General features: G+C 43.8%; 1 pseudogene; it reads right to left on the reverse strand.

Annotated features, from left to right (window-relative positions):
- Positions 1-817: 817 nt before the first annotated feature.
- LOC131740229 (pre-mRNA-splicing factor SYF2-like) lies at positions 818-26,114 on the reverse strand (annotated as a pseudogene).
- Between the last annotated feature and the right edge of the window lie 138 nt (positions 26,115-26,252).

The raw sequence follows: 26,252 nt of genomic DNA on the forward strand, positions 1-26,252 counted from the left end.
TTTATATAGGTAAGAGCATCTTTTCATGTTAGATCTGTCTCATTCTATAGTTGTATGACTGTACCACAATGTTTAAATTTCCCTATTCACAGTACACTGAATATACCTTTATTATTAGCATTTATATTACCATCTTTATAAGCCCATCATTAGCTAAATCAGAGCTTCCTACTCATTGATCAGTTAAGTGTGCCCCGCTTATACTGATCTCAATCTTAGGCATGTTTTTATTCAAGTAACATGGCACAAATAGTCTTCACTTTCATGGGATACTCCTGACTTCAGGTTTTCTATCCTCTGTTTCTCATAATTACTACTAAAATCACATGTCCTAATTTTTTAGTTACAGTTGAAATAAGGTTAGAATTCCAGTTAGCCATTAAAAAAAAAAGATTGTATTATGTGTATTTTAATAATACTTTCACACCTTCTTCCAAGGCATATTTGCTTTTTGAAGGATGGCATATTTGTAAAATGCTATTGGAGAATCAGTCTCCCACCCTCCATAAATGCACCTGGGCCATGGGATAGAACATGGGACAGGCAAGCACCTGCTAATTGTGACCTCTTGGAGCAGGGAGGGATTAGGTTGAATTTCCAGTGACCACTGCCTTTCTTTCACTACCTACCATAGCTTAGAAGAAGAATTAGTGCCAATTTAGCAACTCACCCCTGAAGCTCCCAAGTTCAACTCCAGGTCAAGTCAAATGTATGACAGATTTCAGCATGATGATGACTTGTGTTTGTATCTAAGGATTTTAAGCCTAGCAGAGTGCACACATTAAGCACACACTTCAAACACAGAAATACAAGACAATTTTCTAAAACAAATGAATAATATGTAAGTATGAAAATACACAGATTTGTAGAACACGTCTTTACAAATTATAAAAGGAAAGAGTCCTGATTTACTGGTACAATTTGGCAGTCAGAACAGTTCCTGAAGGAGATTAGACAGCTGTTCCTCTTTCCAAGTTTTGTTTAATTTCAGCTGTATATTTCCCATAGAATCTTCCTGCCTTCTTGTTGAATTTAGCATTCCTTTCATTAATGTAGTCAATATCTGCATCATCATTATAAGGACGTCTCCGGCTGTATTTGTCTCGTTTTTCAATTCTGTAACGGAAACAAATATACAGAATTCAAAGCTGCATTCCTTTTTTTTAAAAAAAAAAAAAAATTTATTTATTTATTTATTTTTGGCTGCTTTGGGTCTTTGTTGCTGCGCACGGGCTTTCTCTAGTTGCGGCGAGCGGGGGCTACTCTGTTGTGGTGAGCAGTCTTCTCATTGCAGTGGCTTCTCGTTGCAGAGCATGGGCTCTAGGACTGCGGGCTTCAGTAGTTGTGGCTCTTGGGCTTAGTTGCTCTGCGGCATGTGGGATATTCTCGGACGAGGGATCGAACTCATGTCCCCTGCATTGGCAGGCGGATTCTTAACCACTGTACCACCAGGGAAGTCCCTCCTTTTTGTTCTTAATAGTTAAGACTGAAAGCAATATCTTTAGAAAGCATCCTACAAGGATGTATGTTCAATGAGCATTCTTCTTGAATTTAATCTTGTAAGTTAACAGTATCATCAGATGATCTGGTCTGAAGTTTGGGAAATTACCCAGGTTCAGGCTGAAATATGAGTGGTGATACATTACATTGAGAGAATTTTTATACATAACTCTGTAGATTCTGCCTAGTAGTTACCCCATTCAAAACACATATAAGTAATGTAAGTGTCCATCGACAGATGAATGGATAAAGAAGATGTGGCACATATATACAATGGAATTCTACTTAGCCATAAAATGAAACGAAATTTGAGTTATTTGAGGTGGATGGACCTAGTGTTTGTCATACAGAGTGAAGTCAGAAAGAAAAAATACTGTATGCTAACACATATATGGAATCTAAAAAAAAATGGTTCTCACGAACCTAGGTGTAGGACAGGAAAAAAGACACAGACATAGAGAATGGACTTGAGGAGGGGGGGGGTGGGGGGAGGGTAAGCTGGGACGAAGTAAGAGTAGTATTGAAATATATACACTACCAAATGTAAAATAGCTAGTGGGAAGCAGCTGCATAGCACAGGGAGATCAGCTCGATGCTTTGTGACCACCTAGAGGGGTGGGATAGGGAGGGCGGGAGGGAGATGCAAGAGGGAGGGGATATGGGGATATATGTATACATATAGCTGATTCACTTTGTTATACAGCAGAAACTAACAACATTGTAAAGCACTTATACTCCAATAAAAATGTTTAAAAAAACCCCACACATATAAAAGTGGTGGTGAATAGGACCATTCTTCAAACTAATAATTCAAATGTTCCTTAACTTCAATCCAGTTGCTACACTTCAAGACCATATAGTTAATTTTGTCATTAAGCATGAATCACTACTAAAACTTTAGGCTCCATTTGTAGTACTTACTGCTTTTCCGAGTCTACGACCATCCTATCAATTTCCTCTGTGGAAGGCACATGTGTTCCATGAAGACTGTTAGATGTTGGGTAGAACTCCTCTCCACTGAAAAAGAGTGAAGTGGAAGATCCTATACCTTCAGAACTGGACAATGTTTAGTGGTCAAAAGTGGAAAACTTTGAGATACTTGATTTCAAAGAAATAGAATTCAGACCCCAAAAAAGATATTTAAGAAATATCTACTCCTGGGACTTCCCTGGCAGTCCAGTGGTTAAAACTCCATGCTTCCACTGCAGGGGGGCCTGGGTTCGATCCCTGATCTGGGAGCTAAGATCCTGCATGCTGCCTGGCCAAAAAAACCCACCCCCTCCAAAGCCCAAATGAGTTAGCTGAGGACCACAGGTTAATGGAATTAACGAAGTTCGTAACAGTGGGAAAGCTTGAGTAACATGCTCAATTGAGGGCACAATTTATAGCCCTCTCCACTCTACACTATCACTATTAAAACAGTCTTGATCCTTAGCACAGTACCTGTCTTACTTACATAATTAGGTAAGGAGTGCAGTTTAGCATCGTTTACTGTGCATGACGAAAGAAAGTATTACTGTGTCCCTTACCTGTGGATAAGGGTAATAGCAACAGTAATAATCAATGATAACAAATAATAGCCAATACATATACAGTGCTTTCTGTGTGCCAAGCACTAATTGAGGGCATTGTATGAATTTATTTAATCTTGATAATAACCCTGTGAGGTGGGCACTGTTGTTATTCCCTATTTACAGATGAGGAAACGAGCAAAACTGTGTGACACAGCTACTTAGTGGTGGAGCCAGGACCCAAGGCGAGGAAGCAAAGCTCCAAAATCAGCACTCTTAAATTCAAGGCCTTCCAGTAACATACATAATGTATGCTTTAAAATCACATCGACTTTCCATGTCAGGTCTGATCTGCTTTGTCAACCTATGATACTGGCGTAATTGGGCAGCAGCATAATCTGAAAAAAAGAGAAACCATACTATTTTAGATGTTGGGTGGGACATTATTAGACTTGTTGTTAAATGGGCCATTAATAGGCCCATTCAATAAAGTAAAAGCCATTTTTACCTGAAAATCCCAGATTGGGGTTTTTCCTCCTCTTTTGCCTCTCCCACTTTTGCTGCATCTTCTGCACTGATCTCTAGCAACTTCACTTTCTTATAGTCTTACCCTCTTGCTGTACATTCCTAAAACGAGGGGAAAAAACATTAGCTTTATTGCCTTATACAATTCCTTATTTCCTTTCAAATCAAAGGCCTAAAGACTGCCATCAAGACAGTAAAATGGCCAGTTTACAAAGAAAATTGTGGAATCTGCTATATCTGTAAGAAATAATACATCAATAAAACTGACACCAAGGGGGCTTCCCTGGTGGCGCAGTGGTTAAGAGTCCGCCTGCCGATGCAGGGGACGCGGGTTCGTGCCCTGGTCCAGGAAGATCCCACATGCTGCGGAGCGGCTGGGCCCGTGAGCCATGGCCGCTGAGCCTGAACGTCCGGAGCCTGTGCTCCACAACAGGAGAGGCCACAACAGTGAGAGGCCCAAGTACTGGAAAAAAAAAAACCAAAAAAAACCTGACATCAAAAATAGCTGTGGGGGACACATTAGGTGTCCATCAAAATCCTTTCTCGCCTCCTTTCTGGGCTTATGGCCGCCCATTTCTCAACGTCCCTTGCAGCTGCATCAGGCCAGGTAACTTGGGCTGCTCAACTGGGAACTGATACAGGAGAGACTCATGAGTTTTATCTTTTCTTATTGTTGGAGCTTTTGTTACTGTAGCTTAACCTTTTACCCTAATATCCATTATGTGGCTGTAACTATGTGCCACGCAGTGTTGTAAATGTCTTACATATTTTATTCTCACAACTCTCTAAGGTACAGATGAGGAAACCAGAGCTAGAATGCTTAATGCTTAACTACCATGCAATATACCGCCTGAACAAAACACAATATAATATTTGAATCCACAGCTTATGAAGGTGGCAGGAGTGTATTTACTTTTTTCTTTTTTTCTTCCTGCAATTCCCATTCCAAATGAGCTTTCTTAGCTTCCCAATTTGCAGGTAACTTAAGTCTTTTATCTTCCTCCACAACTTCCTGGTGATTTAATTTTCAAGCTTCATTCTACTACCAGGACACAAAGTTTGTCAGCAGAGGTATGGAAAAAAATCCAAATGTTACCTATCTTCTTGTATGGTAGGCCATCCAAAATGGACTTATGGATTTTATCCTGAAAGGAAGGGAGCCACTGGAGAAGACTTTGTCCGAGTGTGTTTGTACTGAAAGACTGTGTCCGAGTGTGTTTGTACTGAAGAGATTTCATGTAGGGGGAAGAGAGGTAAACACCAATATCTATACCTTTAAGTATTATTTTACTGCCTTCAAGGAACCATGTGGTACAGATGGAAAGAGCAATAGTTTGGGAGTAAGAAGACCTGAGAAATATACTGATTTGACTACTCCCTGGCTGTGTGATGTAAGCAAGTCACTTAGGATTGGATTGAAACAGCATTTCCTGAAGTATCAGTTCCACTGTACAGAGGTATTTGAGATGATTTTAGATACTAGTGAACTACACAGTCAAATACTGAGAAAGTGATTCCATTTCTCATTGCTTTTTTTTTTTTTTTTTTTTTTTTTTTTTTGCGGTATGCGGGCCTCTCACTGTTGTGGCCTCTCCCGTTGCGGAGCACAGGCTCCGGACGCGCAGGCCTAGCGGCCATGGCTCACGGGCTCAGTTGCTCCGCGGCATGTGGGATCTTCCCGGACCAGGGCACGAACCCGTGTCTCCCGCATCGGCAGGAGGATTCTCAACCACTGCGCCACCAGGGAAGCCCTCTCATTGCTTTTTAAATTCAGATTGGGTTGAAGACAAAGTTTCAGGTTTAACACCTCTAAAAACACCAGTCTTAACGCCTTCTTTAGTCTCCCTTTAAAAACAAACAGAGGGGTCCTCATAATCTCTCTCTCTCTCCTCACAATCTCTCTCTCTCCTCATAATCTCTCCTCATAATCTCTCTCTCCTCATAATCTCTCATTCCCACCACAATCACTCACTCACCTCAAATCTCACCTCCTCACAATCACACACTCCACACAACTCACACTCACCACACAATCTCACCTCACCTCACACACAACACTCACTCACACCTCACAATCTCTCTCCCTCCTCATAATCTCTCTCTCTCCTCATAATCTCTCTCTCTCTCCTCACAATCTCTCTCTCTCTCCTCATAATCTCTCTCTCCTCATAATCAATCTCTCTCTCCTCATAATCTCTCTCTCCTCACAATCTCTCTCTCTCCTCATAATCTCTCAATCTCCTCACAATCTCTCTCTCTCTTCACAATGTCTCTCTCTCTCCTCATAATCTCTCTCTCCTCACAATCTCTCTCTCTCCTCATCTCTCTCTCCTCACAATCTCTCTCTCTCTCCTCATAATCTCTCTCTCTCCTCACAATCTCTCTCTCTCTCCTCATAATCTCTCTCTCTCCTCACAATCTCTCTCTCTCTCCTCACAATCTCTCTCTCTCTCTCCTCATAATCTCTCTCTCTCTCCTCATAATCTCTCTCTCTCCTCACAATCTCTCTCTCTCTCTTCACAATGTCTCTCTCTCTCCTCATAATCTCTTTCCTCATAATCTCTCTCTCCTCATAATCGCTCTCTCTCTCCTCACAATCTCTCTCTCTCTCCTCACAATCTCTCTCTCTCTCTCCTCATAATCTCTCTCTCTCTCCTCATAATCTCTCTCTCTCCTCACAATCTCTCTCTCTCTCTTCACAATGTCTCTCTCTCTCCTCATAATCTCTTTCCTCATAATCTCTCTCTCCTCATAATCTCTCTCTCTCCTCACAATCTCTCTCTCTCTCCTCACAATCTCTCTCTCTCTCCTTACAATCTCTCTCTCTCTCCTCACAATCTCTCTCTCCTCATAATCTCTCTCACTCTCCTCATAATCTCTCTCTCTCCTCATAATCTCTCTCTCTCCTAATATCTCGCTCTCTCCTCATAATCTTTCTCTCTCCTAATAATCTCTCTCTCCTCATAATCTCTCTCTCTTCAAAATCTCTCTCTCCTCATAATCTCTCTCTCCTCATAATCTCTCTCTCCTCAAAATCTCTCTCCCTCCTCATAATCTCTCTCTCTCCTCATAATCTCTCTCTCTCTCCTCACAATCTCTCTCTCTCCTCATAATCTCTCTCTCTCTCCTCATAATCTCTCTCTCTCCTCACAATCTCTCTCTCTCTCTTCACAATGTCTCTCTCTCTCCTCATAATCTCTCTCTTTCCTCATAATCTCTCTCTCCTCATAATCTCTCTCTCTCTCCTCACAATCTCTCTCTCTCTCCTCACAATCTCTCTCTCTGTCCTCACAATCTCTCTCTCTCTCCTCACAATCTCTCTCTCCTCATAATCTCTCTCACTCTCCTCATAATCTCTCTCTCTCCTCATAATCTCTCTCACTCTCCTCATAATCTCTCTCTCTCCTCACAATCTCTCTCTCGCTCCTCACAATCTCTCTCTCTCCTCATAATCTCTCTCACTCTCCTCACAATCTCTCTCTCCTCACAATCTCTCTCTCCTCACAATCTCTCTCTCTCTCCTCATAATCTCTCTCTCCTCATAATCTCTCTCTCTCTCCTCATAATCTCTCTCTCTCCTCATAATCCCTGTCTCTCTCCTCATAATCTCTCTCTCTCCTCACAATCTCTCTCTCTCCTCACAATGTCTCTCTCTCTCCTCATAATCTCTCTCTCTCCTCACAATCTCTCTCTCTCTCATCATAATCTCTCTCACTCTCCTCACAATCTCTCTCTCCTCATAATCTCTCTCTCCTCATAATTTCTCTCTCTCTCCTCATAATCTCTCTCTCTCTCCTCACAATCTCTCTCTCTCTCCTCATAATCTCTCTCTCTCTCCTCATAATCTCTCTCTCTCCTCACAATCTCTCTCTCTCTCTTCACAATGTCTCTCTCTCTCCTCATAAACTCTCTCTTTCCTCATAATCTCTCTCTCCTCATAATCTCTCTCTCTCTCTCCTCACAATCTCTCTCTCTCTCCTCACAATCTCTCTCTCTCCTCACAATCTCTCTCTCTCTCCTCACAATCTCTCTCTCCTCATAATCTCTCTCACTCTCCTCATAATCTCTCTCTCTCCTCATAATCTCTCTCTCTCCTAATATCTCGCTCTCTCCTCATAATCTCTCTCTCTCCTCATAATCTCTCTCTCCTCACAATCTCTCTCTCTCTCCTCATAATCTCTCTCTCTCTCCTCATAATCTCTCTCTCTCCTCACAATCTCTCTCTCTCTCCACAATGTCTCTCTCTCTCCTCATAGTCTCTCTCTTTCCTCATAATCTCTCTCTCCTCATAATCTCTCTCTCTCTCCTCACAATCTCTCTCTCTCTCCTCACAATCTCTCTCTCCTCATAATCTCCCTCTCTCTCCTCACAATCTCTCTCTCCTCATAATCTCTCTCACTCTCCTCATAATCTCTCTCTCTTCTCATAATCTCTCTCTCTCCTAATATCTCGCTCTCTCCTCATAATCTCTCTCTCTCCTCATAATCTCTCTCTCCTCACAATCTCTCTCTCTCTTCTCATAATCTCTCTCATTCTCCTCATAATCTCTCTCTCCTCATAATCTCTCTCTCCTAATCTCTCTCTCTCCTCATGTCTCTCTCCTCATAATCTCTTTCTCTCCTCATAATCTCTCTCTCTCCTCAAAATCTCTCTCTCTCCTCACAATCTCTCTCTCTCTCCTCATAATATCTCTCTCTCCTCATAATCTCTCTCTCCTCACAATCTCTCTCTCTCTCTTCACAATGTCTCTCTCTCCTCATAATCTCTCTCTCCTCACAATCTCTCTCTCTCTCCTCACAATCTCTCTCTCTCTCCTCACAATCTCTCTCTCTCCTCACAATCTCTCTCTCTCTCCTCACAATCTCTCTCTCTCTCCTCACAATCTCTCTCTCCTCATAATCTCTCTCACTCTCCTCACAATCTCTCTCTCTCCTCACAATCTCTCTCTCTCCTCATAATCTCTCTCACTCTCCTCATAATCTCTCTCACTCTGCTCATAATCTCTCTCACTCTCCTCATAATCTCTCTCCTCATAATCTCTCTCTCCTAATCTCTCGCTCTCTCCTCATAATCTCTCTCACTCTCCTCACAATCTCTCTCTCTCCTCACAATCTCTTTCTCTCCTCATAATCTCTCACTCTCCTCACAATCTCTCTCTCCTCACAATCTCTCTCTCTGTCGCCTCATAATCTCTCTCTCTCTCTCCTCATAATCTCTCTCACTCTCCTCACAGTCTCTATCTCTCCTCACAATTTCTGTCTCTCTCCTCATAATCTCTCACTCTCCTCATAATCTCTCTCTCTCCTCATAATCTCTCTTTCCTAATCTCTCTCTCCTCATAATCTCTCTCTCCTCACAATCTCTCTCTCTCCTCACAATCTCCCTCTCTCCTCATAATCTCTCTCACTCTCCTCACAATCTCTCTCTCTCCTCACAATTTCTCTCTCTCCTCATAATCTCTCTCACTCTCCTCATAATCTCTCTCTCTCCTCATAATCTCTCTCTCCTCATAATCTCTCTCTCCTCATAATCTCTCTCTCTCCTCATAATCTCTCTCTCTCTCGTCACAATGTCTCTCTCTCTCCTCATAATCTCTCTCTCTCCTCACAATCTCTCTCTCCTCACAATCTCTCTCTCTCCTCATAATCTCTCTCACTCTCCTCACAATCTCACTCTCTCTCCTCATAATCTCTCTCTCCTAATCTCTCCTCATAATCTCTCTCTCCTCATAATCTCTCTCTCTCCTCATAATCTCTATGTCCTCATAACCTCTGTCTCTCTCTCTCCTCATAATCTCTCTCTCCTCATAATCTCTCTCTCCTCACAATCTCTCTCTCCTCACAATCTCTCTCTCTCTCCTCACAATCTCTCTCTCTCTCCTCACAATCTCTCTCTCCTCATAATCTCTCTCTCTCCTCATAATCTCTCACTCTCCTCATAATCTGTCTCTCTCCTCATAATCTCTCTCTCCTAATCTCTCCTCATAATCTCTCTCTCCTCATAATCTCTCTCTCTCCTCATAATCTCTCTGTCCTCATAACCTCTGTCTCTCTCTCTCCTCATAATCTCTCTCTCCTCATAATCTCTCTCTCCTCACAATCTCTCTCTCCTCACAATCTCTCTCTCTCTCCTCACAATCTCTCTCTCCTCATAATCTCTCTCTCTCCTCACAATCTCTCTCTCCTCACAATCTCTCTCTCTCTCCTCATAATCTCTCTCTCTTCATAATCTCTCTCTCTCTCCTCATAATCTCTCTCTCTCCTCATAATCCCTCTGTCTCTCTCCTCATAATCTCTCTCTCTCTCCTCACAATCTCTCTCTCTCTCCTCACAATCTCTCTCTCTCCTCACAATCTCTCTCTCTCTCCTCACAATCTCTCTCTCTCTCCTCATAATCTCTCTCTCTCTCCTCATAATCTCTCTCTCTCTCCTCACAATCTCTCTCTCTCTCCTCACAATCTCTCTCTCATCTCACAATCTCTCTCTCTCCTCACAATGTCTCTCTCTCTCCTCATAATCTCTCTCTCTCCTCACAATCTCTCTCTCTCATCATAATCTCTCTCACTCTCCTCACAATCTCTCTCTCCTCATAATCTCTCTCTCCTCATAATCTCTCTCTCTCCTCATAATCTCTCTCTCTCTCCTCACAATCTCTCTCTCCTGATAATCTCTCTCTCCTCACAATCTCTCTCTCCTCACAATCTCTCTCTCTCTCCTCACAATCTCTCTCTCTCTCCTCACAATCTCTCTCTCTCCTCATAATCTCTCTCTCTCCTCATAGTCTCTCTCTCTCCTCATAATCTCTCTCCTAATCTCTCTCTCCTCATAATCTCTCTCTCCTCATAATCTCTCTCTCTCCCCATAATCTCTCTCTCTTGATAATCTCTCTCTCCTCACAATCTCTCTCTCCTCACAATCTCTCTCTCTCTCCTCACAATCTCTCTCTCTCTCCTCACAATCTCTCTCTCTCCTCATAATCTCTCTCTCTCCTCATAGTCTCTCTCTCTCCTCATAATCTCTATCTCCTAATCTCTCCTCATAATCTCTCTCTCCTCATAATCTCTCTCTCTCCTCATAATCTCTCTGTCCTCATAACCTCTGTCTCTCTCTCTCCTCATAATCTCTCTCTCCTCATAATCTCTCTCTCCTCACAATCTCTCTCTCCTCACAATCTCTCTCTCTCTCCTCACAATCTCTCTCTCTCCTCATAATCTCTCTCCTCACAATCTCTCTCTCCTCACAATCTCTCTCTCTCTCCTCACAGTGTCTCTCTCTCTCCTCATAATATCTCTCTCTCCTCACAATCTCTCTCTCTCATCATAATCTCTCTCACTCTCCTCACAATCTCTCTCTCTCCTCATAATCTCTCTCTCCTCACAATCTCTCTCTCTCTCCTCATAATCTCTCTCTCTCTCCTCACAATCTCTCTCTCTCCTCACAATCTCCCTCTCTCCTCATAATCTCTCTCACTCTCCTCACAATCTCTCTCTCTCCTCACAATTTCTCTATCTCCTCATAATCTCTCTCACTCTCCTCATAATCTCTCTCTCTCCTCATAATCTCTCTCTCCTCATAATCTCTCTCTCCTCATAATCTCTCTCTCTCCTCATAATCTCTCTCTCTCTCCTCACAATCTCTCTCTCTCTCGTCACAATGTCTCTCTCTCTCCTCATAATCTCTCTCTCCTCACAATCTCTCTCTCTCCTCATAATCTCTCTCACTCTCCTCACAATCTCTCTCTCTCTCCTCATAATCTCTCTCTCCTAATCTCTCTCTCCTCATAATCTCTCTCTCCTCATAATCTCTCTCTCTCCTCATAATCTCTCTGTCCTCATAACCTCTGTCTCTCTCTCTCCCCATAATCTCTCTCTCCTGATAATCTCTCTCTCCTCACAATCTCTCTCTCCTCACAATCTCTCTCTCTCTCCTCACAATCTCTCCTCACAATCTCTCTCTCTCTCCTCACAATCTCTCTCTCTCCTCATAATCTCTCTCTCTCCTCATAGTCTCTCTCTCTCCTCATAATCTCTCTCTCCTAATCTCTCCTCATAATCTCTCTCTCCTCATAAACTCTCTCTCTCCTCATAATCTCTCTGTCCTCATAACCTCTGTCTCTCTCTCTCCTCATAATCTCTCTCTCCTCATAATCTCTCTCTCCTCACAATCTCTCTCTCCTCACAATCTCTCTCTCTCTCCTCACAATCTCTCTCTCTCCTCATAATCTCTCTCCTCACAATCTCTCTCTCCTCACAATCTCTCTCTCTCTCCTCACAGTGTCCTCTCTCTCTCCTCATAATCTCTCTCTCCTCCTCACAATCTCTCTCTCTCATCATAATCTCTCTCACTCTCCACAATCTCTCTCTCCTCATAATCTCTCTCACCTCACAATCTCTCTCTCTCTCCTCATAATCTCTCTCTCTCTCCTCACAATCTCTCTCTCTCCTCACAATCTCTCTCTCTCTCCTCATAATCTCTCTCTCTCTCCTCATAATCTCTCTCTCTCCTCAAATCTCTCTCTCTCTCTTCACAATGTCTCTCTCTCTCCTCACAATCTCTCTCTCTCTCTTCACAATGTCTCTCTCTCTCCTCATAATCTCTCTCTTTCCTCATAATCTCTCTCTCCTCATAATCTCTCCTCTCTCTCCTCACAATCTCTCTCTCTCTCCTCACAATCTCTCTCTCCTCACAATCTCTCTCCTCTCACAATCTCTCTCTCCTCAATCTCTCTCACTCTCCTCATAATCTCTCTCTCTCCTAATATCTCGCTCTCTCCTCATAATCTCTCTCTCTCCTCATAATCTCTCTCTCCTCATAATCTCTCTCTCTTCAAAATCTCTTCTCCTCATAATCTCTCTCTCTCCTCACAATCTCTCTCTCTCCTCATAATCTCTCTCCTCATAATCTCTCTCCTCACAATCTCTCTCTCCTCATAATCTCTCTGTCCTCATAATTCTCTCTCTCTCCTCATAATCTCTCTCTCCTCACAATCTCTCTCTCTCCTCATAATCTCTCACTCTCCTCACAATATCTCTCTCCTCACAATCTCTCTCTCTCTCCTCATAATCTCATTCTCCTCATAATCTCTATCTCTCCTCATAATCTCTCTCCTAATCTCTCTCTTTCCTCATCCTCTCTCCTCATAATCTCTCTCTCCTCATAATCTCTCTCTCTTCAAAATCTCTCTCTCTCCTCATAATCTCTCTCTCTCTCCTCACAATCTCTCTCTCTCCTCACAATCTCTCTCTCTCTCCTCATAATCTCTCTCTCCTCATAATCTCTCTCCTCACAATCTCTCTCTCTCTCCTCATAATCTCTCTCCTCACAATCTCTCTCTCTCCTCATAATCTCTCTCCTCACAATCTCTCTCTCTCTCCTCATAATCTCTCTCCTCACAATCTCTCTCTCTCCTCACAATCTCTCTCTCTCCTCATAATCTCTCTCTCTCCTCCTAATCTCTCTCTCCTAATCTCTCTCTCCCTATTCTCTCTCTCCTCATAATCTCTCTCTCTCCTCATAATCTCTCTCTTCCAAATCTCTCTCCCCCTCATAATCTCTCTCTCTCCTCACAATCTCTCTCTCTCCTCACAATCTCTCTCTCTCCTCATAATCTCTCTCTCCTCAAAATCTCTCTCTCTCCTCATAATCTCTCTCTCTCCTCATAATCTCTCTCTCTCTCCTCACAATCTCTCTCTCTCCTCATAATCTCTCTCTCCTCATAATCTCTCTCTCTCTCCTCATAATCTCTCTCTCCTCACAATCTCTCTCTCCTCACAATCTCTCTCTCTCTCACAATCTCTCTCTCTCCTCACAATCTCTCTCTCTCTCCTCACAATCTCTCTCTCTCCTCACAATCTCTCTCTCTCTCCTCACAATCTCTCTCTCTCTCCTCACAATCTCTCTCTCCTCATAATCTCTCTCACTCTCCTCACAATCTCTCTCTCTCCTCACAATCTCTCTCTCTCCTCATAATCTCTCTCACTCTCCTCATAATCTCTCTCACTCTCCTCATAATCTCTCTCTCCTCATAATCTCTCTCACTCTCCTCACAATCTCTCTCTCTCTCCTCACATTCTCTCTCTCTCCTCACAATCTCTTTCTCTCCTCATAATCTCTCTCTCCTCACAATCTCTCTCTCCTCACAATCTCCCTCTCTCCTCATAATCTCTCTCACTCTCCTCACAATCTCTCTCTCTCCTCACAATTTCTCTATCTCCTCATAATCTCTCTCACTCTCCTCATAATCTCTCTCTCTCCTCATAATCTCTCTCTCCTCATAATCTCTCTCTCCTCATAATCTCTCTCTCTCCTCATAATCTCTCTCTCTCTCCTCACAATCTCTCTCTCTCTCGTCACAATGTCTCTCTCTCTCCTCATAATCTCTCTCTCCTCACAATCTCTCTCTCTCCTCATAATCTCTCTCACTCTCCTCACAATCTCTCTCTCTCTCCTCATAATCTCTCTCTCCTAATCTCTCTCTCCTCATAATCTCTCTCTCCTCATAATCTCTCTCACTCTCCTCACAATCTCTCTCTCTCTCCTCACATTCTCTCTCTCTCCTCACAATCTCTTTCTCTCCTCATAATCTCTCTCTCCTCACAATCTCTCTCTCCTCACAATCTCCCTCTCTCCTCATAATCTCTCTCACTCTCCTCACAATCTCTCTCTCTCTCCTCACATTCTCTCTCTCTCCTCACAATCTCTTTCTCTCCTCATAATCTCTCTCTCCTCACAATCTCTCTCTCCTCACAATCTCCCTCTCTCCTCATAATCTCTCTCACTCTCCTCACAATCTCTCTCTCTCCTCACAATTTCTCTATCTCCTCATAATCTCTCTCACTCTCCTCATAATCTCTCTCTCTCCTCATAATCTCTCTCTCCTCATAATCTCTCTCTCCTCATAATCTCTCTCTCTCCTCATAATCTCTCTCTCTCTCCTCACAATCTCTCTCTCTCTCGTCACAATGTCTCTCTCTCTCCTCATAATCTCTCTCTCCTCACAATCTCTCTCTCTCCTCATAATCTCTCTCACTCTCCTCACAATCTCTCTCTCTCTCCTCATAATCTCTCTCTCCTAATCTCTCTCTCCTCACAATCTCTCTCTCCTCACAATCTCTCTCTCTCCTCATAATCTCTCTCTCCTCACAATCTCTCTCTCCTCATAATCTCTCTCTCCTCATAATCTCTCTGTCCTCATAATTTCTCTCTCTCTCCTCATAATCTCTCTCTCCTCACAATCTCTCTCTCTCCTCATAATCTCTCACTCTCCTCACAATATCTCTCTCCTCACAATCTCTCTCTCTCTCCTCATAATCTCATTCTCCTCATAATCTCTATCTCTCCTCATAATCTCTCTCCTAATCTCTCTCTTTCCTCATCTCTCTCTCCTCATAATCTCTCTCTCCTCATAATCTCTCTCTCTTCAAAATCTCTCTCTCTCCTCATTATCTCTCTCTCTCTCCTCACAATCTCTCTCTCTCCTCACAATCTCTCTCTCTCTCCTCATAATCTCTCTCCTCACAATCTCTCTCTCTCCTCATAATCTCTCTCCTCACAATCTCTCTCTCTCTCCTCATAATCTCTCTCCTCACAATCTCTCTCTCTCCTCACAATCTCTCTCTCTCCTCATAATCTCTCTCTCTCCTCCTAATCTCTCTCTCCTAATCTCTCTCTCCCCTATTCTCTCTCCTCATAATCTCTCTCTCTCCTCATAATCTCTCTCTTCCAAATCTCTCTCTCCCCTCATAATCTCTCTCTCTCCTCACAATCTCTCTCTCTCCTCACAATCTCTCTCTCTCCTCATAATCTCTCTCTCCTCAAAATCTCTCTCTCTCCTCATAATCTCTCTCTCTCCTCATAATCTCTCTCTCTCTCCTCACAATCTCTCTCTCTCCTCATAATCTCTCTCTCCTCATAATCTCTCTCTCTCTCCTCATAATCTCTCTCTCTCTCCTCATAATCTCTCTCTCCTCACAATCTCTCTCTCCTCACAATCTCTCTCTCTCTCCTCACAATCTCTCTCTCTCCTCACAATCTCTCTCTCTCTCCTCACAATCTCTCTCTCTCCTCACAATCTCTCTCTCTCTCCTCACAATCTCTTTCTCTCTCCTCACAATCTCTCTCTCCTCATAATCTCTCTCACTCTCCTCACAATCTCTCTCTCTCCTCACAATCTCTCTCTCTCCTCATAATCTCTCTCACTCTCCTCATAATCTCTCTCACTCTCCTCATAATCTCTCTCTCCTCATAATCTCTCTCACTCTCCTCACAATCTCTCTCTCTCTCCTCACATTCTCTCTCTCTCCTCACAATCTCTTTCTCTCCTCATAATCTCTCACTCTCCTCACAATCTCTCTCTCCTCACAATCTCTCTCTCTGTCGCCTCATAATCTCTCTCTCTCTCCTCACAATCTCTCTCTCTCCTCACAATCTCCCTCTCTCCTCATAATCTCTCTCACTCTCCTCACAGTCTATATCTCTCCTCACAATTTCTCTCTCTCTCCTCATAATCTCTCTCTCTCCTCATAATCTCTCTTTCCTAATCTCTCTCTCCTCATAATCTCTCTCTCCTCACAATCTCTCTCTCTCCTCATAATCTCTCACTCTCCTCACAATATCTCTCTCCTCACAATCTCTCTCTCTCTCCTCATAATCTCATTCTCCTCATAATCTCTATCTCTCCTCATAATCTCTCTCCTAATCTCTCTCTTTCCTCATCTCTCTCTCCTCATAATCTCTCTCTCCTCATAATCTCTCTCTCTTCAAAATCTCTCTCTCTCCTCATAATCTCTCTCTCTCTCCTCACAATCTCTCTCTCTCCTCACAATCTCTCTCTCTCTCCTCATAATCTCTCTCTCCTCATAATCTCTCTCCTCACAATCTCTCTCTCTCTCCTCATAATCTCTCTCCTCACAATCTCTCTCTCTCCTCATAATCTCTCTCCTCACAATCTCTCTCTCTCCTCATAATCTCTCTCCTCACAATCTCTCTCTCTCCTCACAATCTCTCTCTCTCCTCATAATCTCTCTCTCTCCTCCTAATCTCTCTCTCCTAATCTCTCTCTCCCCTATTCTCTCTCTCCTCATAATCTCTCTCTCTCCTCATAATCTCTCTCTTCCAAATCTCTCTCTCCCCTCATAATCTCTCTCTCTCCTCACAATCTCTCTCTCTCCTCACAATCTCTCTCTCTCCTCATAATCTCTCTCTCCTCAAAATCTCTCTCTCTCCTCATAATCTCTCTCTCTCCTCATAATCTCTCTCTCTCTCCTCACAATCTCTCTCTCTCCTCATAATCTCTCTCTCCTCATAATCTCTCTCTCTCTCCTCATAATCTCTCTCTCCTCACAATCTCTCTCTCCTCACAATCTCTCTCTCTCTCCTCACAATCTCTCTCTCTCCTCACAATCTCTCTCTCTCTCCTCACAATCTCTCTCTCTCCTCACAATCTCTCTCTCTCTCCTCACAATCTCTTTCTCTCTCCTCACAATCTCTCTCTCCTCATAATCTCTCTCACTCTCCTCACAATCTCTCTCTCTCCTCACAATCTCTCTCTCTCCTCATAATCTCTCTCACTCTCCTCATAATCTCTCTCACTCTCCTCATAATCTCTCTCTCCTCATAATCTCTCTCACTCTCCTCACAATCTCTCTCTCTCTCCTCACATTCTCTCTCTCTCCTCACAATCTCTTTCTCTCCTCATAATCTCTCACTCTCCTCACAATCTCTCTCTCCTCACAATCTCTCTCTCTGTCGCCTCATAATCTCTCTCTCTCTCCTCACAATCTCTCTCTCTCCTCACAATCTCCCTCTCTCCTCATAATCTCTCTCACTCTCCTCACAGTCTCTATCTCTCCTCACAATTTCTCTCTCTCTCCTCATAATCTCTCTCTCTCCTCATAATCTCTCTTTCCTAATCTCTCTCTCCTCATAATCTCTCTCTCCTCACAATCTCTCTCTCTCCTCACAATCTCCCTCTCTCCTCATAATCTCTCTCACTCTCCTCACAATCTCTCTCTCTCCTCACAATTTCTCTATCTCCTCATAATCTCTCTCACTCTCCTCATAATCTCTCTCTCTCCTCATAATCTCTCTCTCCTCATAATCTCTCTCTCCTCATAATCTCTCTCTCCTCATAATCTCTCTCTCTCCTCATAATCTCTCTCTCTCTCCTCACAATCTCTCTCTCTCTCGTCACAATGTCTCTCTCTCTCCTCATAATCTCTCTCTCCTCACAATCTCTCTCTCTCCTCATAATCTCTCTCACTCTCCTCACAATCTCTCTCTCTCCTCATAATCTCTCTCTCCTAATCTCTCTCTCCTCATAATCTCTCTCTCCTCATAATCTCTCTCTCTCCTCATAATCTCTCTGTCCTCATAACCTCTGTCTCTCTCTCTCCCCATAATCTCTCTCTCCTGATAATCTCTCTCTCCTCACAATCTCTCTCTCCTCACAATCTCTCTCTCTCTCCTCACAATCTCTCTCTCTCTCCTCACAATCTCTCTCTCTCCTCATAATCTCTCTCTCTCCTCATAGTCTCTCTCTCTCCTCATAATCTCTCTCTCCTAATCTCTCCTCATAATCTCTCTCTCCTCATAATCTCTCTCTCTCCTCATAATCTCTCTGTCCTCATAACCTCTGTCTCTCTCTCTCCTCATAATCTCTCTCTCCTCATAATCTCTCTCTCCTCACAATCTCTCTCTCCTCACAATCTCTCTCTCTCTCCTCACAATCTCTCTCTCTCCTCATAATCTCTCTCCTCACAATCTCTCTCTCCTCACAATCTCTCTCTCTCTCCTCACAGTGTCTCTCTCTCTCCTCATAATCTCTCTCTCTCCTCACAATCTCTCTCTCTCATCATAATCTCTCACTCTCCTCACAATCTCTCTCTCTCCTCATAATCTCTCTCTCCTCACAATCTCTCTCTCTCTCCTCATAATCTCTCTCTCTCTCCTCACAATCTCTCTCTCTCCTCACAATCTCTCTCTCTCTCCTCATAATCTCTCTCTCTCCTCATAATCTCTCTCTCTCCTCACAATCTCTCTCTCTCTCTTCACAATGTCTCTCTCTCTCCTCATAATCTCTGTCTTTCCTCATTATCTCTCTCTCCTCATAATCTCTCTCTCTCTCCTCACAATCTCTCTCTCTCTCCTCACAATCTCTCTCTCTCCTCACAATCTCTCTCTCTCTCCTCACAATCTCTCTCTCCTCATAATCTCTCTCACTCTCCTCATAATCTCTCTCTCTCCTAATATCTCGCTCTCTCCTCATAATCTCTCTCTCTCCTCATAATCTCTCTCTCCTCATAATCTCTCTCTCTTCAAAATCTCTTTCTCCTCATAATCTCTCTCTCTCCTCACAATCTCTCTCTCTCCTCATAATCTCTCTCCTCATAATCTCTCTCCTCACAATCTCTCTCTCCTCACAATCTCTCTCTCTCCTCATAATCTCTCTCTCCTCACAATCTCTCTCTCCTCATAATCTCTCTGTCCTCATAATTTCTCTCTCTCTCCTCATAATCTCTCTCTCCTCACAATCTATCTCTCTCCTCATAATCTCTCACTCTCCTCACAATATCTCTCTCCTCACAATCTCTCTCTCTCTCCTCATAATCTCATTCTCCTCATAATCTCTATCTCTCCTCATAATCTCTCTCCTAATCTCTCTCTTTCCTCATCTCTCTCTCCTCATAATCTCTCTCTCCTCATAATCTCTCTCTCTTCAAAATCTCTCTCTCTCCTCATAATCTCTCTCTCTCTCCTCACAATCTCTCTCTCTCCTCACAATCTCTCTCTCTCTCCTCATAATCTCTCTCTCCTCATAATCTCTCTCCTCACAATCTCTCTCTCTCTCCTCATAATCTCTCTCCTCACAATCTCTCTCTCTCCTCATAATCTCTCTCCTCACAATCTCTCTCTCTCTCCTCATAATCTCTCTCCTCACAATCTCTCTCTCTCCTCACAATCTCTCTCTCTCCTCATAATCTCTCTCTCTCCTCCTAATCTCTCTCTCCTAATCTCTCTCTCCCCTATTCTCTCTCTCCTCATAATCTCTCTCTCTCCTCATAATCTCTCTCTTCCAAATCTCTCTCTCCCCTCATAATCTCTCTCTCTCCTCACAATCTCTCTCTCTCCTCACAATCTCTCTCTCTCCTCATAATCTCTCTCTCCTCAAAATCTCTCTCTCTCCTCATAATCTCTCTCTCTCCTCATAATCTCTCTCTCTCTCCTCACAATCTCTCTCTCTCCTCATAATCTCTCTCTCCTCATAATCTCTCTCTCTCTCCTCATAATCTCTCTCTCCTCACAATCTCTCTCTCCTCAAAATCTCTCTCTCTCCTCACAATCTCTCTCTCTCTTCACAATGTCTCTCTCTCTCCTCATAATCTCTCTCTCCTCAAAATCTCTCTCTCTCCTCATCTCTCTCTCCTCACAATCTCTCCCTCTCTCCTCATAATCTCTCTCTCTCCTCACAATCTCTCTCTCTCCTCACAATCTCTCTCTCTCTCCTCACAATCTCTCTCTCCTCATAATCTCTCTCACTCTCCTCACAATCTCTCTCTCTCCTCACAATCTCTCTCTCTCCTCATAAACTCTCTCACTCTCCTCATAATCTCTCTCACTCTCCTCATAATCTCTCTCTCCTCATAATCTCTCTCTCCTTATAATCTCTCTATCTCCTCATAATCTCTCTCTCCTCATAATCTCTCTCTGTTCACAATGTCTCTCTCTCTCCTCACAATCTCTCTCTCTCTCCTCATAATCTCTCTCTCTCTCCTCACAATCTCTCTCTCTCTCCTCACAATCTCTCTCTCTCTCTCCTCATAATCTCTCTCTCTCTCCTCATAATCTCTCTCTCTCCTCACAATCTCTCTCTCTCTCTTCACAATGTCTCTCTCTCTCCTCATAATCTCTCTCTCCTCATAATCTCTCTCTCTCTCCTCACAATCTCTCTCTCTCTCCTCACAATCTCTCTCTCTCTCCTCACAATCTCTCTGTCTCTCCTCACAATCTCTCTCTCCTCATAATCTCTCTCACTCTCCTCATAATCTCTCTCTCTCCTCATAATCTCTCTCTCTCCTAATCTCTCGCTCTCTCCTCATAATCTCTCTCTCTTCAAAATCTCTCTCTCCTCATAATCTCTCTCTCTCCTCACAATCTCTCTCTCTCCTCATAATCTCTCTCCTCACAATCTCTCTCTCCTCACAATCTCTCTCTCTCTCCTCATAATCTCTCTCTCCTCACAATCTCTCTCTCCTCATAATCTCTCTCTCTCCTCATAATCTCTCTGTCCTCATAATTTCTCTCTCTCTCCTCACAATCTCTCTCTCCTCACAATCTCTCTCTCTCTCCTCATAATCTCTCTCTCCTCACAATCTTTCTCTCTCCTCATAATCTCTCTGTCCTCATAATTTCTCTCCCTCTCCTCATAATTCTCTCTCTCTCCTCACAATCTCTCTCTCCTCACAATCTCTCTCTCATCTCTCTCCTCAATCTCTCTCTCCTCACAATCTCTCTCTCCTCATAATCTCTCTCCTCATAATCTCTCTCTCTCCTCATTCTCTCTCTCCTCACAATCTCTCTCTCTCTCCTCACAATCTCTCTCTCTCTCCTCACAATCTCTTTCTCTCTCCTCACAATCTCTCTCTCCTCATAATCTCTCTCACTCTCCTCACAATCTCTCTCTCTCCTCACAATCTCTCTCTCTCTCCTCATAATCTCTCTCACTCTCCTCACAATCTCTCTCTCCTCATAATCTCTCTCTCTCCTCACAATCTCTCTCTCTCCTCACAATCTCTCTCTCGCTCCTCACAATCTCTCTCTCTCTCCTCATAATCTCTCTCACTCTCCTCACAATCTCTCTCTCCTCATAATCTCTCTCTCCTCATAATCTCTGTCCTCATAATTTCTCTCTCTCTCCTCATAATCTCTCTCTCCTCACAATCTCTCTCTCTCCTCATAATCTCTCTGTCCTCATAAACTCTCTCTCCTCATAATCTCTCTCTCCTCATAATTTCTCTCTCTCTCTGTCTCCTCATAATCTCTGTCCTCACAATCTCTCTCTCTCCTCATAATCTCTCTCTCTCTCCTCATAATCTACCTCACTCTCCTCACAATCTCTCTCTCTCCTCATAATCTCTCTCCTAATCTCTCTCTCTCTCCTCATAATCTCTCTGTCCTCATAAACTCTCTCTCGCCTCATAATTTCTCTCTGTCTCCTCATAATCTCTGTCCTCACAATCTCTCTCTCTCCTCACAATCTCTCTCTCTCCTCATAATCTCTCTCACTCTCCTCACAGTATCTCTCTCCTCACAATCTCTCTCTCTCTTCTCATAATCTCTCATTCTCCTCATAATCTCTCTCTCCTCATAATCTCTCTCTCCTAATCTCTCTCTCTCCTCATCTCTCTCTCCTCATAATCTCTCTCTCTCCTCATAATCTCTCTCTCTCCTCAAAATCTCTCTCTCTCCTCACAATCTCTCTCTCTCTCCTCATAATCTCTCTCTCTCCTCATAATCTCTCTCTCCTCACAATCTCTCTCTCTCTTCACAATGTTTCTCTCTCCTCATAATCTCTCTCTCCTCACAATCTCTCTCTCTCTCCTCACAATCTCTCTCTCTCCTCACAATCTCTCTCTCTCTCCTCACAATCTCTCTCTCTCCTCACAATCTCTCTCTCTCTCCTCACAATCTCTTTCTCTCTCCTCACAATCTCTCTCTCCTCACAATCTCTCTCTCTCCTCATAATCTCTCTCACTCTCCTCATAATCTCTCTCACTCTCCTCATAATCTCTCTCACTCTCCTCATAATCTCTCTCACTCTCCTCATAATCTCTCTCTCCTCATAATCTCTCTCTCCTAATCTCTCGCTCTCTCCTCATAATCTCTCTCACTCTCCTCACAATCTCTCTCTCTCCTCACAATCTCTTTCTCTCCTCATAATCTCTCACTCTCCTCACAATCTCTCTCTCCTCACAATCTCTCTCTCTGTCGCCTCATAATCTCTCTCTCTCTCCTCACTATCTCTCTCTCTCCTCACAATCTCCCTCTCTCCTCATAATCTCTCTCACTCTCCTCACAGTCTCTATCTCTCCTCACAATTTCTCTCTCTCTCCTCATAATCTCTCACTCTCCTCATAATCTCTCTCTCCTCATAATCTCTCTCTCTCCTCATAATCTCTCTTTCCTAATCTCTCTCTCCTCATAATCTCTCTCTCCTCACAATCTCTCTCTCTCCTCACAATCTCCCTCTCTCCTCATAATCTCTCTCACTCTCCTCACAATCTCTCTCTCTCCTCACAATTTCTCTCTCTCCTCATAATCTCTCTCACTCTCCTCATAATCTCTCTCTCTCCTCATAATCTCTCTCTCCTCATAATCTCTCTCTCCTCATAATCTCTCTCTCTCCTCATAATCTCTCTCTCTCTCCTCACAATCTCTCTCTCTCTCGTCACAATGTCTCTCTCTCCTCATAATCTCTCTCTCTCCTCACAATCTCTCTCTCCTCACAATCTCTCTCTCTCTCCTCATAATCTCTCTCTCCTAATCTCTCCTCATAATCTCTCTCTCTCCTCATAATCTCTCTGTCCTCATAACCTCTGTCTCTCTCTCTCCTCATAATCTCTCTCTCCTCATAATCTCTCTCTCCTCACAATCTCTCTCTCCTCACAATCTCTCTCTCTCTCCTCACAATCTCTCTCTCTCCTCATAATCTCTCTCTCTCTCCTCACAATCTCTCTCTCCTCATAATCTCTCTCTCTCCTCATAATCTCTCTGTCCTCATAATCTCTCTCTCAAAAAAAAAAACAAAAACAGAAAACAAAAAACAAACAGAGGGAGCATTCCCTGGTGGCGCAGTGGTTAAGAATCTGCCTGCCAATGCAGGAGACACGGAATCGAGCCCTGGTCCGGGAAGATCCCACATGCCTCGGAGCAACTAAGTCCGTGTGCCACAACTACCGAGCCTCCATTCTAGAGCCTTCGAGCCACAGCTACTGAGCCTGCATGCCACAACTACTGAAGCCTGTGCTCTCGAGCCCGTGAGCCACAACTACTGAGCCTGCGTGCACAACTACTGAAGCACACGTGGTTAGAGCCCATATTCTGCAACGAGAAGCCACTGCAATGAGAAGCCTGCGTGCCGCAAGGAAGAGTAGCCCCTGCTCACAACTAGAGAAAGCCCACGTGCAGCAACGAACACCCAATGCAGCCAAAAATAAAATACATTTATTAAAAAAAAAACACTGTGCAAGTGGACAGGTGGTCACACTTACAGCATAAACCATGAAGGTGGAATGAGAAGGACTACAATCTAATTCTATTATCTATGAAGTTCAGAAAGTTTTAGGTGACAGAGTTAGTGGCAGTTAGGCCAAGAACCCAAATTTCCTGATTTCTAGCTGTTTTTCTTTTTTACCTATAATATTGTAATATCTCTTTTACCACAATACCATCAGCACACTCCCCAAGTAACTCCTTATTATCAAATATCTTGTCAGTGTTCACATTTTCCTCATGGTCTCATAAGTGTTCATTATTATCTTTACAGTTTGTTTGAATTGGAATTCAGACAAGTCCCACATGTTGCAATTAGTCAATATGTATGTACACCTCTTAAGGTTTATTTAATGTATAGTTTCCTTTTCCATCTTTTTTATCCATTGCTTTTTTGAGGAGTGTGAAAATGACTGTGTTGACTGTCCTGTTGTTTCCCAAAGTGGCATCTGTTAGTTGCCGTCCTATAACGTATTTTTTTGACCCCTGTATTTCCTGTAAATTGGTCAGTAGATCTAGTGGCTTCATCCAATTCAGGTTAGATTTATTTTTTTTTTAAAGATTTATTTATTATTTATTTAATTTTATTTTTGGCTGTGTCGGGCCTTAGTTGCGGCACGTGGGATCTTCGTTGAGGCATGCAGGATCTTTCGTTGTGGTGCACGGGCTTCTCTCTAGTTGTGGCGTGCGGGTTTTCTCTTCTCTAGTTGTGGCATGCGGGTTTTCTCTTCTCTAGTTGTGGCATGCAGGTTCCAGAGCGTGTGGACTCTGTAGTTTGTGGCACACGGGCTCTAGTTGAGGTGCGCGAGTTCAGTAGTTGTGGCACGTGGGCTTAGTTGCCCTGTAGCATGTGGGATCTTAGTTCCCCAGCCAGGGATTAAACCTGCGTCCCCTGCATTTTAAGGCAGATTCTTTACCACTGGACCACCAGGGAAGTCCCCAATTCAGGTTAGATTTATTTTTAGCAAGTCTACTTATATGAAACTGGTGCTACATACTTCTATCAGGAGACACATAATCTCTGATTTTATCCTTTTTGTGATGTTCACAGCCACTGACTGTGATCCAGTGACTCATTAAAGACTGCAAAAGGGGGATGTTTGAATTATATCATTGCTTCTTCACATATCATCCAGCCTCCTATTTTTTTAAACAGTATTTCAAGTGAATTAAGTATGTCCCACTAGTTTTTAGATTGCGTTTTTCTGTGCAAATAGAGATAACTACAGACCTCACACATATCTATTGTCTCCAGCTGCCTGCTGACCTCCTATCCTAATGAACACTTTTCCTTTGCTCTCGTTCCTACTGCTCCCAACTCCTTTACTTTTCTGATAATATCCTACCCATTTTTCAAGCAGCTTAGCTGTCACCTTAGTCTCCAGCTGTCAGTCTTCGTCTCTGCACTTTTGAGGCACTTTGTTCCTCCCTCTAACATACTATTTACCAAGTCGTGAAGTAGTTATTGGTTACGGATCTGCCTCCATAACTGGGCAGAAGCCTTACCACATTTACCACTGTATCCACACCATCTGTTGATAGTTGGCTATAGCACACTAGAGGCCATTAGGGGAGGGGCTGTTTTTGGACGAATGACGCCAACTTGCTGCGTGACAACAGACAAGTTACTTTCCATTTCTGGTCCACGGTATCCCCCTCCATACAGAATCACTTGAGCTGAGAGGAGGGTGCGGGGGGAGGATGCTTAAAAAAATACCAATGTCTGTGTTTAGAAACTGATCAAATCAGACACTCTGGAAGTGAGGCCTAACCATGTCTAGCTTTTAAAAGTTCTCAAAGTGACTTCAGTGTGATGCCAGGTTGAGAAGCATCGGGACCGAACTTTCATCCAGCTCTGCAGGTCTGTCACACGCGTTGGTACGGCTTCCTCGTCCCTCCACAAACGCGTAAGGGCCTGGCCACGTGACAGGTCTCAGCTGGCCTCTGGGGCGACTCACCCGCTTCAGGTGCAGCTCCCGGAATTTGCGCAGTCTCTGTTCGCGCTTCTGGGCGACCAGCTCCTCGGCCGCCGCAAGGGGCTGCTGCTTCTCTGCGCCGTCCACCGGCACCTGCGGCGGACGACAGGCTGGAGGCGGGGCCGGTTCGGCTTCTTCCCGGACGGCCCAGGTGATTCCCCGCGGTTCCCGACAGGCCGGGCGCCCTCACTGCCGACCCCGACCCCACAGTGTCTGCGCCCCCCTCTCTGCTTCCCTGGCACCACCTATTCGTCTAGCCGCAAAGGCCCCTACACTCCCAACCGCTGGGCAAGACCAGCCCCACCCACCTCCTCTGCCTTAGCCTTTGCTGCCATCACCCGGTAGCGCTTTTCCCCCAGACTTCCGGCGACAACAACTTTTCCGAGTCTCCAGCTCACTTCCGTCAGCCAGCAGCCACAGGTTTCGGGACAACGCCCCGCCCCTTTCTGCTTCCCCAGATGAGGAACCAATCC

This window comes from Kogia breviceps, chromosome 1, assembly GCF_026419965.1.
Source record: "Kogia breviceps isolate mKogBre1 chromosome 1, mKogBre1 haplotype 1, whole genome shotgun sequence".
Taxonomy (NCBI): domain Eukaryota; kingdom Metazoa; phylum Chordata; class Mammalia; order Artiodactyla; family Physeteridae; genus Kogia; species Kogia breviceps.